The following is a 15,723-nucleotide window of genomic DNA, read 5'->3' on the forward strand; positions in this document are numbered from 1 at the left end:
AAAGATCGGATATTTGGATCTCCTAACCAGTCTGAAATGTAGCTTACCTACATGGATTGGCTATCTAGGAGCTTGTAAACAAATTCATAAATTTGTCATGCTGATTATAGTGTTGGCAAACACAATGGCTGATCATGTTATAAATGTTTATCAACACCCGCACTCACCCACCTGCTAAGAGGTGCTACGCTTTAATGAAATTGTTTGAATATCAAGGCTGGTTGCTAAGATACAATGTTCTTGTTACTAGGGATGTGATGCTTGCAGATTTCTGTTATCAAATAATGATTAGAGATGTGCTAACCTCAAGGTGCTCAGTGCAGTGAAAGGTTTACTGAGCTACAAATTAGTAAACTGTCTGCTTGAGCAGACACTGGCAGAAGAAACATGTGCCTCATCCATACACGACTGGCATTTTAAAAGAAGAGAGGACAGGGAGCCTGGCCATGAATGACGGGTCCTTGAAAGTTTGCCATGGAAGGTTTACCTACCCTACTGCCCAGCATGATCCGTCTTTAGCCAGCTGGGGAATTTGTTGAAATCCATTGCCAATAATGCCTTCCTCTCTTATAAGAAATCCATTCTTTACATTTCCTTCTAATTGGTTGTTATGGAATTAGTAACAGTAAACACATCAGGTCTCTTTTATGAGAAAAAAATAGAAATGTAATCGTGTAAAATGGAGACGGATTTTAACATGCGCACGTTTTTTAAGATAGTGCCAGGTTTAAGAGACTATTGATATAAATGTCATATTTAGTGTGATGGATTGTGCACATAACGATGTAGACTTTTTCTACTGAGGGTGCAACTCTCCATAATGTTTAATATAAGATATCATGTAAGTGTTGGGATGTTTCTCTTTATTTTCAAGTTATCTCAAACAATGTAACGGAGATGACCAAAGTGGTGTTGTGTACAGTAGTCTAGTTGTTCATCTTGTTAAGGTGGGGCCTGCATGCAGTGTCGGACCAATGCTGGGGATGTGTTGGGCACAACATTTTCACACTGAAAAAATTTCTATGATTTTATGACAGTCCCTGGAATTCCCAAGTGCTCTACTCATGACTAGTAACATTTCAGAAATGTGTGGGCAACTGTACTTCTGGTGTCATGTATAATTTTTACTCTTGTTACTTTATGAGAAATTTCAATTATTAGGATCACAGATCTGATGGGTATTAAATTGACTCTTGAAAGTTCCCTTAATAAAAATTGAAATTGTAGATATATTTTAATAATGAAAGTGTTAAAATAAAATGATATTCAGCTGTAACATCTGGCCTTCCATTAGATCACGACTGCTGTGAGAGCAGAGACTGAATCTGTTTTGGCTCACCATCGTATAACCATCCTTTAGAAGACTGCCTGCATGAAAGAGGCACCTTGTGAATCGATGAATGATACTTGAATCCAGAAAGTTTAGCTAATATCCATCGTAGATACATAGGAGTTTGTAAGTCAAATTTCCCTTCCGTTTGTATAGAGTTCAAAAAGATCGACAGAAAAATGTGACCATGTTTTATTTTACCTTTGTGAAATAGGTTTTGGATTATCCTAATTTTAGAGATGAGGAAAGCAAAGTTCAGAGGAATGAGATAATGAATTACTCAATGTCACACAACCAATGTGAGGCAAAGCTGGATCTTTTGTAAGTCTAGTCCTATTTCCAAAACCTCAACTGCCTCTCTGATATTGTCAGACCTGAACGGGAAAGACAGGGCTAACAGTTAGGTAGACATGGATGAGAGCACATTTAAACACAGTGAACATTTTGTGCCTATTTTGTGCCAAATGTACAGGTAGGCATGTGAAGGATAAAAAGCAATAATTTATAAAGTCCCTGACTGTAAGAAGTTTGTTTTGAGAATATTGTAATATGATGTGTTCACTTTAAAGAACCTGAAGACTAAATTTGAGTTTCAAGGAAAGTGTATTTAGCCTAAGCACAGAGAATTCTCATTGTGGATGAGGTTAGGAGGGGGCATTAAAAGGACGGGTGTTTGGGAGATGTGGTTTTGTTGCCAACAAGATCTAGGTTTGAATTCTTGTTCGGCCACATCCTGGCTAAATCTGGGCAAGTTTCTTAACCTATATGTGCTTTTCTTGCTGCAATTATAATCTTCCCATGTGGATTAAATTGATTTGAGTAGGGTAATGTGCTCAGCACATACTAAGTAGTTGATTAATGCTCTTTATTTTTAAGACCTACTCATTGACTGTGGTCTATAGAATTGAGCTATATTATGCTTGTTTTAGCCCAAACATTGTCTCTGAAGCTTAAATCTCACCTCTTTAATGAGATACTTACTTTGTTTTTATACTGTCCATAGGTTGGTTCAATGAAACTGATTCATAGTCATTGATGAATACCAAAAAGACATTGCAAAAATGTCCTCACATTCTTTTGCACTTCAAATAGATTTATAAGAGGCACATGGTTAATTATAGCAGGACGGAGACATGTGGAAGTGCTGCTTGGTCAGGAGTGTGCCATCATGCTGGGAGTGACTAGTGCTGGGTGGGCTTATCTGGAAGAGGTCTGTTCTCTTCCTACTCAAAGGGTTCTTATAAGGCTTAAGTGAGAAGCTAAATGTGCATGTCAAAAATGGCATCCAAAGTCAAGATAAATCAAATTATAATATTATACTCAATTCCAAGGAGTAGGGTGTAGACAAACAAAAAAACCAATCTCTCAGTGTTTTCAGGACTATAATGCTTACTAGTGATACCATGGGTACTGACTATTGTTGGAAGGTAACGGTTATGGCATTCAGCAACACCATCTCTCCACTTTGTTTTATCATAATTTGATGATCTTTTTTTTTTTTTTTTTGAGTCTTCTTAATGTCTGCACTTGCTCAGTATTTTATCTTTAGTCTAATTAGAATGCTAAATATTTGGCCTACTGGCTCAGAAGCCAGCTTGTCTAAGCCCAAATGGTCTCTATTTTTTCAGGTTAGATTTTATTTTATTTTATTTTGTTATTTTATTTTATTTTATTTTATTTTATTTTATTTTATTTATTATTTTATTTTATTTTATTTATTTTATTTATTATTTTAATTTATTTATTTTATTTTATTTTATTTATTTTATTTTATTTTTTCAGGTTAGATTTTAAAATGCTTCTTATTCACCAGTGAGAAAATTACAAAATGGACTATTAAAAAAAAAAACACACACACACAAAACGAGGTCGGTGCCACTTAGAGAATGTATTCTATGCACCCAAACACTCCTTGGTCATATTTAGAGATGCCCCTAAATATAGCTGTGCTGAACTACCTACATATAATTCAGACCATGTCGAAACACAAAGCCCTCTCAGTGTGGGGTGGTATGGGCATTTTGTTATCTACGGCAGCTGTTGCCTCTTTTTGAGGAGAAAAACCTACTTCTGTTTAAATTTATGTTGCATTGAGCAAGTTGTATTGCTTGCGATTATATGTGGCTCAGCTGTGTCACGTGGCATGACCTGCTATAACCTGAGTTAATGCAGTCCACATGTTGTGCTGAATGACACACATTAAAACATTCCACTTCTCCACGGAACTGTGTGAGCAGGTGATTTCTCTAAATGGCAGACACTCCCAGGCTTGTATTTTAAACCTCTACCACTTTAGCTAAAAATATCTTCAAAAGCCCACCCAAAACACTTCCCTTGGTTATTTTTGCAAATTGTTGGGTGACTTACAAAGAGCAGGGAGGGATGCACAAGGGGAAGTTTTGAATTATTTACATAATTTGATGGGATGATGCCTCCTTTAAAAACTCCACTTGGTACGAGTCACAAATTTATTTACTTCACATATGCAGAGTCCTAGAACAGTGACCTAATCATGTAATTATGAACTTGCTGCTTTTTAGCAAGCAAGTTGGTAGTTCTATTTCTCACCAAACTAAACTTAAAGAAATTTATCTGAAGATTGCTATGTCCCAGCAAGTTGGTAGTTATATTTCTCATCAAACTAAACTTAAAAAAAAAAAAAGAAAAAAAACGTATTTGAAGATTGCTATGTCCCAGCAACAGCTCTCATAGGAATGCACTATTTTTAGCAATATATTTATTTCTCTTATGTGAGAACAATGAGCACCATTGGTCCTGAATTCAACTTGAAGTGTTTATTTTGGGTCATTCAGACAATTTTACCTGGTTCTCTGAATGATCAACGAAACACATCGCTAGCACATCTGGAGCAGAACACTTCTTTTTTGTTAAGCAAACTGACCAAATGGGGACCTGACATATAGTCCTGGTTTTTCCAGCATTGTGCTCTGAGTGAAGCAATTAGCCAGGTGTATGGTGAAAAAAAGAGACCTTCAGAACACAGGTCTGGGAATCCCAGTTCCATACTCTTCAGATCCCAAATCTACGCGCTACCCAGTGCAGGTCGCTTACCCTCTCTTGAGTTTTTCTGTCTTCTGTTAAATTGGGTGATATTATATACACCGTAGGGTGCTTTTATAAAGGAAATTAGCTTAATTGTGTGAAGTGTCCTGTAAAATGTTTGATATATAGGAGCTGTGCAAAGCAAGTGAGCTGCCGTTTGCTTTGTTAAGTTTAATTAGAGGAAGATAAAACCAACAACTCTCCACAAGTAAACTGAATAAAATAAATTAATATGTTTATAAGATACTCCAAGATCTCCTTGTCTTCCTTTTTCCTAGAAATGTTTGGAGCCCCAGTGTACCATGCAAGTCTATTCTTCTGGGTGTTAATTTTCTGAGACATCATGTTACGGGCTTTAGAGCTTTTGCTTTTTTTTTTTTTTTTTTTCCTCTTTAATTAAGAAGACTGTTGATCTAAAGTATTTGAAAATATGAAAATCCAGAAGACTAAATGCCACAGTAAAGGCAATAAATACAACTTTTGCTTACCTAAGACATTAATTTTTGCAATGTAATATATACATTTTTAACCTAGTCTCATCAAGATCTCCAACACTGACTCACGAAAGACAAAATGTCAGGTTAATTGAGCCTATCAAGAAAGGTAATGATTTCTCAGTAGAGTATCTATTAATGATTGAATAATTTATCAGTTGTAGAGTGCATTTGTACCAAGACATGTCCAGAGTGGATAGAGCTAGGAAATAATACAGCAAAAATATAATTCTAGTGAGTTACGTTTGGTTGCTATTTGATATGAAATAAATATCTAAGGGGGAAATGGCTCTCATTTTTGTTTTTTGTTTTTTTTTTTTTGGAAAGTTTACTTTTTGCCAGTAAAGAATAAGTTATAAATAAATTAATGACTTGTTATTTCTTTCAAATAGAATATGTTGATAAGGGGTGATTTTTAGTCATTTCTGAGCACATGACTTTACTCCATTTATCAACCACAATTTTCTCTTTCTGTGCAGATGAGGTGAATATCATTTCTACTCTGGGTAGTTTGCCTTCTTTTCTTCTGACATTTGGGGGTCTTCTTTCATTGAGGTAGATAACAGGATTTTTATGCTTTTTCCTCTATAGTTAAGCTTCCTTTAAGATGCTCATTTGTTTACATTTACATGGCATATTCTAGCAATAAAATAATTTCTTGCACCTCATCTAATATGATAAAATTGAAGCTGAGCAGCTGGATCAGCTGTTGATCTGCAGTAGATGCTCAATAACTTTGTATTGGATGGATGAATGGATGGGTAAATGAAATGATGAATTAAGGAAAGCAAGTATGAAGCAAACAATTAGTTTGTAATAATCCTGTATACCACGTAATTGTTATACTTCTCACGGTTATGGTTTGTGCTATTTTGATTTTAAGGTTCACCTGCAACACATGACCTTACATTAAATACAGGTATTTCCTTTTTTTTTTTTTAAGATTTTTTAAATTATTTATTCATGAGAGAGAGACACACACACAGAGGAAGAGAGAGAGACAGACAGAGACAGAGACACAGGCAGAGGGAGAAGCAGGCTCCATACAGGGAGCCTGATGTGGGACTCGATCCCGGGACTCCAAGATCACGCCTTAGGCCGAAGGCAGGCTAAACCGCTGAGCCACCCAGGGATCCCCAAATATAGGTATTTCCTAGATTAATTGTAAACTTGATAAAGTCTCCATTTAAAAAATTGAATCAAAAAAAAAAAAAAAATTGAATCCAGGATGCCTGGGTGGCTTAGTGGCTGAGTGTCTGCCTTTGGCTCAGGGCGTGATCCTGAGGTCCTGGGATGGAGTCTCACATCAGGCTCCCCAGAGGGAGCCTGCTTCTCCGTCTGCCTCTCTCTCTGTGTCTCTCATGAATAAATACGTAAAATCTTAAAAAAAAATAAAATAAAGATAGAAAATTTGAATCTGTCCCCACCTGTAATACATGCGGATGATGTAAGTAAAAGCCATAATGAAAGGGAAGCCAGGATGTTTGGCGGATGGGACTGACTTTGATTTGTCTTATATGAGCCTGTGATTTCACTCCTGGAGCACTGTGTAGAGGTGGAAGTCTGAACATAAAAATAGAGATCATTGTGATTTTTGGTAACCCATCATATTTACTGAAACACAAGAATTAAATATATCTGGGTATGCTGATGGAAGTTTGTTTTGGGAAACTGGCTATAATTTGGAAAGAGCTTCTGGTAATGTCTCTATCTTCCATGTTGCATCTGCTGACCCTTACCAGTGAAGTGGAAGATGCTGGATGGAGAATTGTCTCTGGGTAGAGAAAAATCTTGGTAAATCTGACTGCAAAAAGTATGTAGCCACAGTTACAATTTTTCTTTCTAAAACACAATTTTTAAAATATACAAGAATAAGCATTCTGTTTAGGTAATGTCTAGTCTAATCATTTCATTTACAGAGGAAGGAACTCAGATGTATTGAAGCTATGTTGCTTGTCCCAAATGGCACAATTATTATTATTTTTTTGCATAGAATATCAACTGAGGTCTCATTTCCCAGTTCAGTACAATTTTTGTACATGACATCGCCTCTTTATTATAAAAACAGTCAAGTGATATATTTCATGAAGATGGAGACACAACTAGCATGGCATAGATTTAGCATTTTCAATAGCAGTGAAGCATCTGTACTATACTTATGACGTTTTAGCACTGAGGAAAAGGGGAATTCAAGAAACCTAAAATACAAGAACTTATAATGTGACTGGAATTGAAATAATAGTCTACTTAGAAAACAGTTTAAGAAAGGACATACCCAAAACTAACTTTTGCTCACAGAAGCCAAATTGTGCAACTCACATTGGGAGAGAAATGGGCGAGTGGGGAAGTGAGACTTCATGTAGAAAATGACTTTTGAAGGGAGAGTAATGTTTGCATAGTTAGGGAGGAAGAAGTACATCCAGTTAGGGAGGGAAGAAACCTGATGTGAAAGTGTGTGTAGTACAAATGTGCCTGTTTTAATGATCACTGTTGGTGGTCAGTAGCCAAGGGTCTGGAAAAAGGAAAATAGGTTTTGTTGTGTAGGGATAGGTGAGATTAAACTACCTAGAGCGTTGGAAATGCATAGACTTCAGAGTCAGATAGACCTGAGCTTAAGGTAGCATCTATCATAACTTGGCAACTCTGCTCAGATTACTAAACCCTCTGAGCCTTGGTTTCCTTTTCTGCATGATAGACATAATGTCTACAGTGTCAACTTTGACCTATAAAGTGTTTGAAGAGGCTCCCACATCATAGGTGTGCAGTAAACATGTCCCTTTGTCTTCTTTTTCCTATTGGTTCCTCTAAAAGACATAACAGATAATTCTAAAAACATTGATTCATTTAAAGATGTATATTAATTGTATATGATGAGTCAGTTACTACATAGGCTCTGGGAATATTTTAGAAATGATACAGGGAAGTAGGGAATATTATAGAAATGATGTAGGGAAGTAGCTAAGATCAGGAGCGTGTTATGTGGCAGCACTATCAAAGGTGAATATAACCAGGCCATATAGCTGGAGGATACACAAACTTTATCAAATTAATATTCTGTCCAGTTGAACTAAACTAAGTGTTGCTATTAACTTGTGGAGAGAAATATTTGATTGATCTTTTATTTTAGCCAAGAATTATCTGCAGGGCATGACACAAGTATTTAGCCAAGAACTATCTGTAAGACATGACATAAGTATTACATTATGCATCCAGAAGGTGATATTTAACAATTCCAAGAACATGGATTGCTTTTATGGACTAGTCAGCTTTATGGGCATTTAAAGTCTATGAGGTAGACTTTGAGTATTTTTTGGTTGATACAATTCCCCCAAGTCTTGCTTCTTTCTAATTGAAAAAGTATGCTTAAGGAAGTAGGACTTGTGTGAATCGTCCTATCTTCTTTGGAAATTTTATCTGAGGAACTTGTATAGAAAAATATCCATTCAAATGGATTGTGGTCATGGGAACAAGTTTGGTTGAATTTTAAGGATCCTATAATTCCACAAATTAGCTCAGTCTCTCTTTTTGGGTTAGTATTAGCCTAAATTTGATTGTTGAGGCTGCCCATTCTATGGAGACACTCACCGCAAGCATTCATTGGCTACATCATTACTGATGACCATTTGAGGACTTGGAGGACACCTGTGGCTTGTTGATATACATGGAACAGTTTTCCCATGGGTTTGGGAAATACCATCCTCTAGGTACTTTCAATTATTCTCATCTATGGCTGTGGACCTAGGTCTTCATAAAATGGGGCCTGTTATACAATCTTCCTCTTTTCTATTTAGAGTAATGGAATGTGTGAACCTGATATCATAAAATAGATATTACTATAATCCTGCCAGAAACTTTGACTTTTGATAGTCAAAGGCTAAACTTTAACAAGGTGTAAATGCAATTTACATTTAAAAAGATGAGAATTAAAAAGTGCAAAAAATGTAGATTAAAACAAATTACAAGAATAATTTTAGTTTAGGAAACTTTAATACAGAAAGTTTCATTTGTCCCTATTATTCAATTTCCCCTATTTTCATGCCATATTTTTTTTTTTTTTTTCTGTAACAACTGAGGCTTTCAAGGTGAGGTATACCCATGTGGAGGTGTTTGGGCTCCATTCTATGTAAATATTCTGTATTTCCCAGAAGCTACAATGTGATTCTGTGTTTGATAATCTGGTACAATAAGCATTATTGTGGTAAGAATCTTGCCCTTGATGGAAAGTAATGAGACCACATTTGTTCCTTTTTCACTTTTCATTTGGAAGATGTAAATGCAGGTGGTATCTTGGTTCTTGGGGGCTTTCCTTTCTGACTCTGTGTGCTGAAGAAGTCATATCAGATTTTTTCATTTTTATTCAAAGATGTTGACATTCAGGAACATAGGAGGCACTTATATCTTGTCTTCCCAGATTTTATTTTTAATTGGGCAAGGGCTCAGCTGATGAGAAAAATATAAAGAAATACATGCATGAATGAATTAAATATTCAATTTTATTATTTTTTTCTTTTAATCTTGAGATTGTGCTCAGTGATAATGTCCAGTCTTGAGCAGAGAGAAGGATCTCTCCATTTTTTATCACATTAATTTTTCCTTGCTTATTAGAGTTTTTAAGATCTTTTTTCTTACAATGTTCTTTTCCATTCCTTCAAAATTCTCTGTATGTATTTTTCTCCTTCTCCTTCTCCTTCTCCTCCTTCTCCTTCTCCTTCTCCTTCTCCTTCTTCTTCTTCTACAGAGAGTGCATGTGTACAAGTGGAGGGCGAGGGGCAAAGGGCCAGGAAGAGAGAAAATCTTAAGCAGGCTCCATGATGGGCATGGAGCCTGAAACAGGAATCGATCTCACAACCCTGAGATCATGACCTGGGCTGAAATCAAGAGTCAGATGCTTAGCTGACTGAGCCACCCAGGCACCCTGGCTTTCTAATATCTTCTCTACCAGACACCATATGGTTAATTTCTAAGACTGTTTTATACTCACTTTTATTCAATTTACCTTTACTGCCACATAATTATATTCAAGAGGAAAAGATTTAGGAATTGCCTATATCCAGCTGAAAGAGGGATCAGCTAGGTTATGCTGTATGACAAAAAGTTTTGAAGTTCCAGTAGCTTAAATAACAAAGATTTATTCTTACTCATGCTCTTTGTCCATCAGCACAGGGGTTCTGCTCTCAGTGATAATTCAGGTCTCCATGCTGACGGAGCCACCACCATCTTGCACATTTCTGGGCTTAATACAAGAGGAAGGAGTTGGTTCTGAGAAGTCGTGAATTAGGAATTAAATATTTCATCCTGTGTCACATTTACTTATATTCACACATTGGACAGAACTCGTCATATGTTCTTACGTAACAAAAGGGGAGCAGGAAGTATAATCCTCTTAGGCCTGGAAGGGATTGGGCTGGAACTGCATTAAGTACCATAGCACGAAGGTTGCCAAGCTGCCTTTGATCTTAGTTGAAGCTTCTGGATCACAGATGGAGAGACAGAAAGGTTTGGCTTTATTCAGCAGCTATGAAGATGATTGGCATCTGACAATGTCTACAGTGTAGCCAGTTAAATTACACCATACCGTGGACAGTCTAATTCAGACTCCAAGTACTTGGCCCCATGCTAGCTCAGTTCCAAGAGTGGAGGCAGTGACCTAAACCTGTGACTTATGATAAACATGGGTTTTGGGGCCAGGGCCCCAGATTTGAATCCTCACATCTGTCATTTACTATCAATGTCTTCTTTGGAGAGTTCTTTAATTCTCTGAACATTATTTACTTCATCTTCAAAGTAAGGATGTTTATAACAAAATAAACATAATTGTTTACCCCCTTTCCCACATAAATGGAATGTAAGCTCTATGAGAGCAGAGATTTTAGTCTGTTTTTGTCACTGAAAAATTTCTAAGTTCTTAGAACATTGCCTGATATATAGGAGGTACTTAATCCATGTTGAATTAATACATGTATGCATAGGGTTTTAATTAGCATCAAATGAATTCATGTATCTTAAATCCATTACCTAGTGGTTGGTACATACTTAGGGGTCAATAAATGGTAGATGTTTTCACAATTCTGGAGGGAAATTAAGGGATAAATTGAGGTCTGCAAATAATGGGGGAAATCTTTCCTAGATGTGTTCACAGCAGAATGTATTTCACCAAAGACCCAAGGACAGAGTAAACTCTGTGGTGGGTTTAGAGGTCCAATTTGATTTTAAACTAAAGAAATTTATTTCTGTCCTAGAAACCGTGCCCCAAATATGGGACATTGTTATAATTGGCATTGTTCTATAACTGTCATAATTTGTAACTTTTCTTGGGGTTAAGACAACTGTCACAGATTTGCACTGGTTGGAGGATTTGAAAAGGCTGTGGAGTTGACATCCGTAGTAGTCAGGCTTCGTAATTCTTCCTGCAATCATCCATCCATCCAACCATCCATCCAATTCAATAAATATTAATTGTGTACCTACTTTATGCCAGGGAATGAAACTTTACTCTAAAGTTTTATAATTTTATATTCTGTTAGGTTAGCAGGGATTTTAACTTCGGTATCGCAAGTAATGATAATTAAAGATCTATAGTTCAGATTATGACCAGACCGTTCTGGTAACCAAAGTGTTATATTATATGATTGCACAGTCTTGTCCACAGAATGATGATGCATTTACAATTTTCTAGATAAACTACCTGAGCCAGAGAGCCAGTAATCATTCTAGCAAAGATGGGATGATTATGGTGCCAGCCTTCTAGTTGCCATCACCTTGAGATACAGGGTCTGATCTGATTAGCTCCACCACTAAACTTTCAGTGCTAAGTGTAGCTAAATACTATTGCAAGAGTTCAAACTTGAGGAATTTTAGGAATGTATTTTTCTTTTTATTTTGATTATTTGTGGATGGTTTGGCACAAATACAAAAAAAAAGTTCTCTGCTGTATTTATTTATGATACGTCTCTGTTGGGAAACAATAATCTTTCTGCTTCTTAATCTAAATTGAACTGCAGTATACCAATAAAACAAGTCACAACATACAAAGTAAATTTTCTCTGTATAAATAATTAACTCTTCAAGATTTATTGGCCTTTCTCTATTTCCCCCTTTCTCTGAGTGGTGTAATCCAAATAAAATGTTGCATTTATTCTGATCTGATAAAATATTCATAAAAGAAACCACTACCTTTGAATTTGGATTAAGAAACTATGAAGAAAATATGATTATAAATGTTGACCTTTGTCTAAGTACTACCTAAAGCTTATTAGCTGAAAACAACCATCTGCAGGAAACCTCCTTTTACTTTACCTTTATTTTCCTCCTTGGTTCTTATTAAAACTTTCATTGACTTTAAACTACTACATAATGATTTTGAGACAAACAAAAGTGAGTAATTAGTTTGTATTTCCATTATGTATGTACTAGGGTAAGTGAGCCAGGACTTGGCTAGGAAATATTCTTGGATGAGCTAGGTGGCTTTGAAAATAATGAGGACAATCAGGAAAAATCTGTCCCAGATGAGCTGATTTTGCTGTTGTAGAAATGAGATTTTGAATTGTGATTTTGGTCTTTTGTGGTTATTTGTTGCTCTGTGCCATGTGGAGATAAAAGGTATCTGTATCCATTCTCAGGGTAAACTTGCCTCATGCCCTTTGGTTTTTCATGTGTCTTAGGTCAGTAGGTGTATCTTGGTTTTGGCTCTTGTCTAGGCTAGAGGATTCCAGCAAGACTGAAGAGACTCTGGTGCCCATCTAGGAACTGGGGTTTACTGTGAGATAGGTTCTCTTGTGAACATTCTAAAAGCCCAAAATTCATAATGATGGATATAATGTTCTTAAAAGAGATCTCTGATGCTCCTTTTATGCTCCAGAAAAGTTTTGAAGTGGATTATCAAACAAAAAAAAACAAAAAACAAACAAACAAAAAACCCAAAAAACCAAAACCAAACAAACAAAAACAAAACAAAACAAAACAAACCCAATTCATTGATTATTCTCTGGAGTACATTAATCCTGGGTGACTGGGTGAACAAATAAATCTTTGTGCTTTGGATTATTATATAATAAATTCCTCAGTTCAACAATGAAACCATCTTAGCCTCTGAGGGATAGCTTCTCAGAGAAATCACCAGATGTTAGCTGGTTCAGGAGTTTCCAAATGCCAGTCTAAGGATCACATCCATTTGGTGGTTATATTTTCACTGGATGGTGTCATGCACATGTTGCAATGTAATTAAAATGATTCTTCTTCGAAACTCAGTATTTTATTTTGGGATCATGCCCTTCTAATTCTTTTCATGTAAAAATGTGCTTTCCTCTACAAAACTATTTTAACTATGTAGGTACCTTAGTTTTTACTTCCAATAGGCTAATAAAATGTAAAAATCTGAGAACCAGTGAACTGAACTTCAGATCTAGAAGGAGCCCATCAGTTCTGAGTGCAGTCATATGCCTGTCTTCTCATTTCAGGGCTTGACTATCTTGGGAGGTTCCATGTCATCACCTGTCCTGGTCCAGCCAAGCCAAATGGGATTGGAAATCTTAGAGCTCATAGTTACTGTTTGTATAAAACAGTTAAATTTGACTAGAATAGCAAGCCCGAAGAGGATCTGAGCCAACAGGAACTGACATGGCCTGTACAGTTGAAGTGTCAGCACTTGACTGCCTGGTTGTGAGATGGACACATTTTAGTGTTAGCGTCAGGGTTTTGAGTAATTCTTATTTTCTGGCCTGGATGAGGCCTTATATTTTTCAAAATAATTTTCCTTTCAATATTAGATAGTGACTGAGTATCACTAGATGTTGTTTCATTCCACCTAAGAAGTGATTGCACTTGGTGGCTATGCTTACTAAACCCTGGAGAAGGATGGGAGACTCTGTGTATGTGTATATATTTTATATTTTACATTATGTGTTTATTGAGGAAATGTTAGGGAATTTGGAAACAAGTGAATAAGAAAATGAAGAGTTTACACTTAATCACCAGAGATGGCAACTGTTAATATTTTGTTACGCAGCCTTCTGATCTTCTCTGTGAATGTCTTTATTAACTTGGGATCCTACTGTATGTAACATTTTGTGATGTGATCTATTTTTGATATTTTATAATATTCAATGAATATTTCTTTGATCATTTATCAGTCTTCAGCAGCATGATTTTTAATGGCTGCATAATACTCTTTTATAATCCCATCATGTACATATTTAGTTTTCATGAGCATCTTGTATTTATTTGGGTGGATATATCATCTATATATAAAATATAGGAAGGCTTTCAAAAAGTAAAATTACCGGGTTAAGGGATATAAATATTTTTAAAATCTGAAGACTGGGGATCCCTGGGTGGCTCAGCAGTTTAGCACCTGCCTTTGGCCCAGGGCACGATCCTGGAGTCCCGGGATCGAGTCCCGCGTCGGGCTCCCGGCATGGAGCCTGCTTTTCTCTCTGCCTGTTTCTTCTGCCTCTCTCTCTCTCTCTCTCTGTCTATCATGAATGAATAAATAAATAAATCTTTAAAAAAATAAAATACAAGATAAATAAAAATCTGAAGAATGATTTGAACATTTTGTGAGGGGTGACAAAAAAGTCAAGTATCATTTTTGAGAACTGTAAATCACAATCCAGATTAAATATCTGGCCAGCAAACAGTCATTTTTTTCTGCTGAAAATCCTGAGAATTTGAGGAAGGGACAATGTAGGGAAAGAATAAAGAACTGAGCTGTAACATCAATGTAACCAAATAGGAATGTGGTAGAGCAGAAAATTATTAACTTGTTAGTCCCTGAGATTAGGTTGGAAAACGTTCCTAGAGAGGATCACATTTGGTGATGATATCTACACTTACAGTATTAAGAACGGCTCCAGAATAAATAGTCCAACAGAGCAGACACAGGATTGTTTAGGTATTGATTGTATAAATTAAACCTCTATATGCTGAAGAAATTTTGCTTTCTACCTGTTGAGTGTGTTTCGCACAAAATGCAAACTATAGATTTGACCAGGGGCAGTTGTTAACTCTGAGTTCAGTTGCCAAAAGTTTATTCAAGAGGTACCTGGAGATAAAATGTGTGTCCGATATCAGGTTTCATGAAACTTATATCTTATTTTGTTTGCGACTTTGACCTGCAGTTTTTCTATCTACACCTTTGCTGGTGAAATATGATAAGAGTGCGACATGCTGGGTAAGCATCATCCCACCATCCGCTGCTCGATACGCAATTTGATCACACCTCTGGCTTTGTGAACTGTAGGCATGGCTTTCAGTTCAATTACCACTCTCCCATAAATCTGATTTTGGACTGAATTTCGTATGTTTAAAGTATTAAACCACCATTTACCAGTCTCTAATGAGAAGTCATCAAATAATTCAAACAGCAGTACAAATACTTATATTTTAGGTAGAGCAAAATTAAATAGAAGTCTATCTTTATGAAAAAAAAAAACTGCGCAAGCATAGCTCAAAAACATTCCCTCTGTTCTTTTCAGTAAATAAAGCCAGGTTATCATGAATTCCTTTTAAACACCTTTATCTGGGACATGTGTAAACTTCTAAACTAAAAGTACAGCTTATTTGACTCCAGGAATAAATATCCACTTTCTTCTCTATCTAGTCTTAACACCCCATGAATAGCACTATCAGTGCTTATCTTCTGGTTATTTGCTTTCAGGTGTTTCTTTCCAATTAGGCTGTGGACCTGGTGAGACCTGGCCCTGAGTCTTAGTTATCTGTTTTCCAAGCTCCTGGTACAAATAGATATTTGAAACCTACCTATTGAAGGTTGATACAAACAATCTAAATGCACCTGAATTCCAGAAATGTTCTGTGATTACTTGTTTTCCTTTCATTTCT

General features: G+C 36.2%; 1 long non-coding RNA gene across 1 annotated transcript; it reads left to right on the forward strand.

Annotated features, from left to right (window-relative positions):
* The first annotated feature begins 1,299 nt into the window (after positions 1–1,299).
* Positions 1,300–5,202, forward strand: LOC144291985 (uncharacterized). The gene is made up of 3 exons (XR_013359526.1): positions 1,300–1,456; positions 1,545–1,651; positions 4,672–5,202. It is a non-coding gene; the product is annotated as an uncharacterized LOC144291985 (long non-coding RNA).
* The last annotated feature ends 10,521 nt before the right edge of the window (positions 5,203–15,723 follow it).

Source organism: Canis aureus, chromosome 20 (assembly GCF_053574225.1).
Source record: "Canis aureus isolate CA01 chromosome 20, VMU_Caureus_v.1.0, whole genome shotgun sequence".
Lineage (NCBI taxonomy): Eukaryota > Metazoa > Chordata > Mammalia > Carnivora > Canidae > Canis > Canis aureus.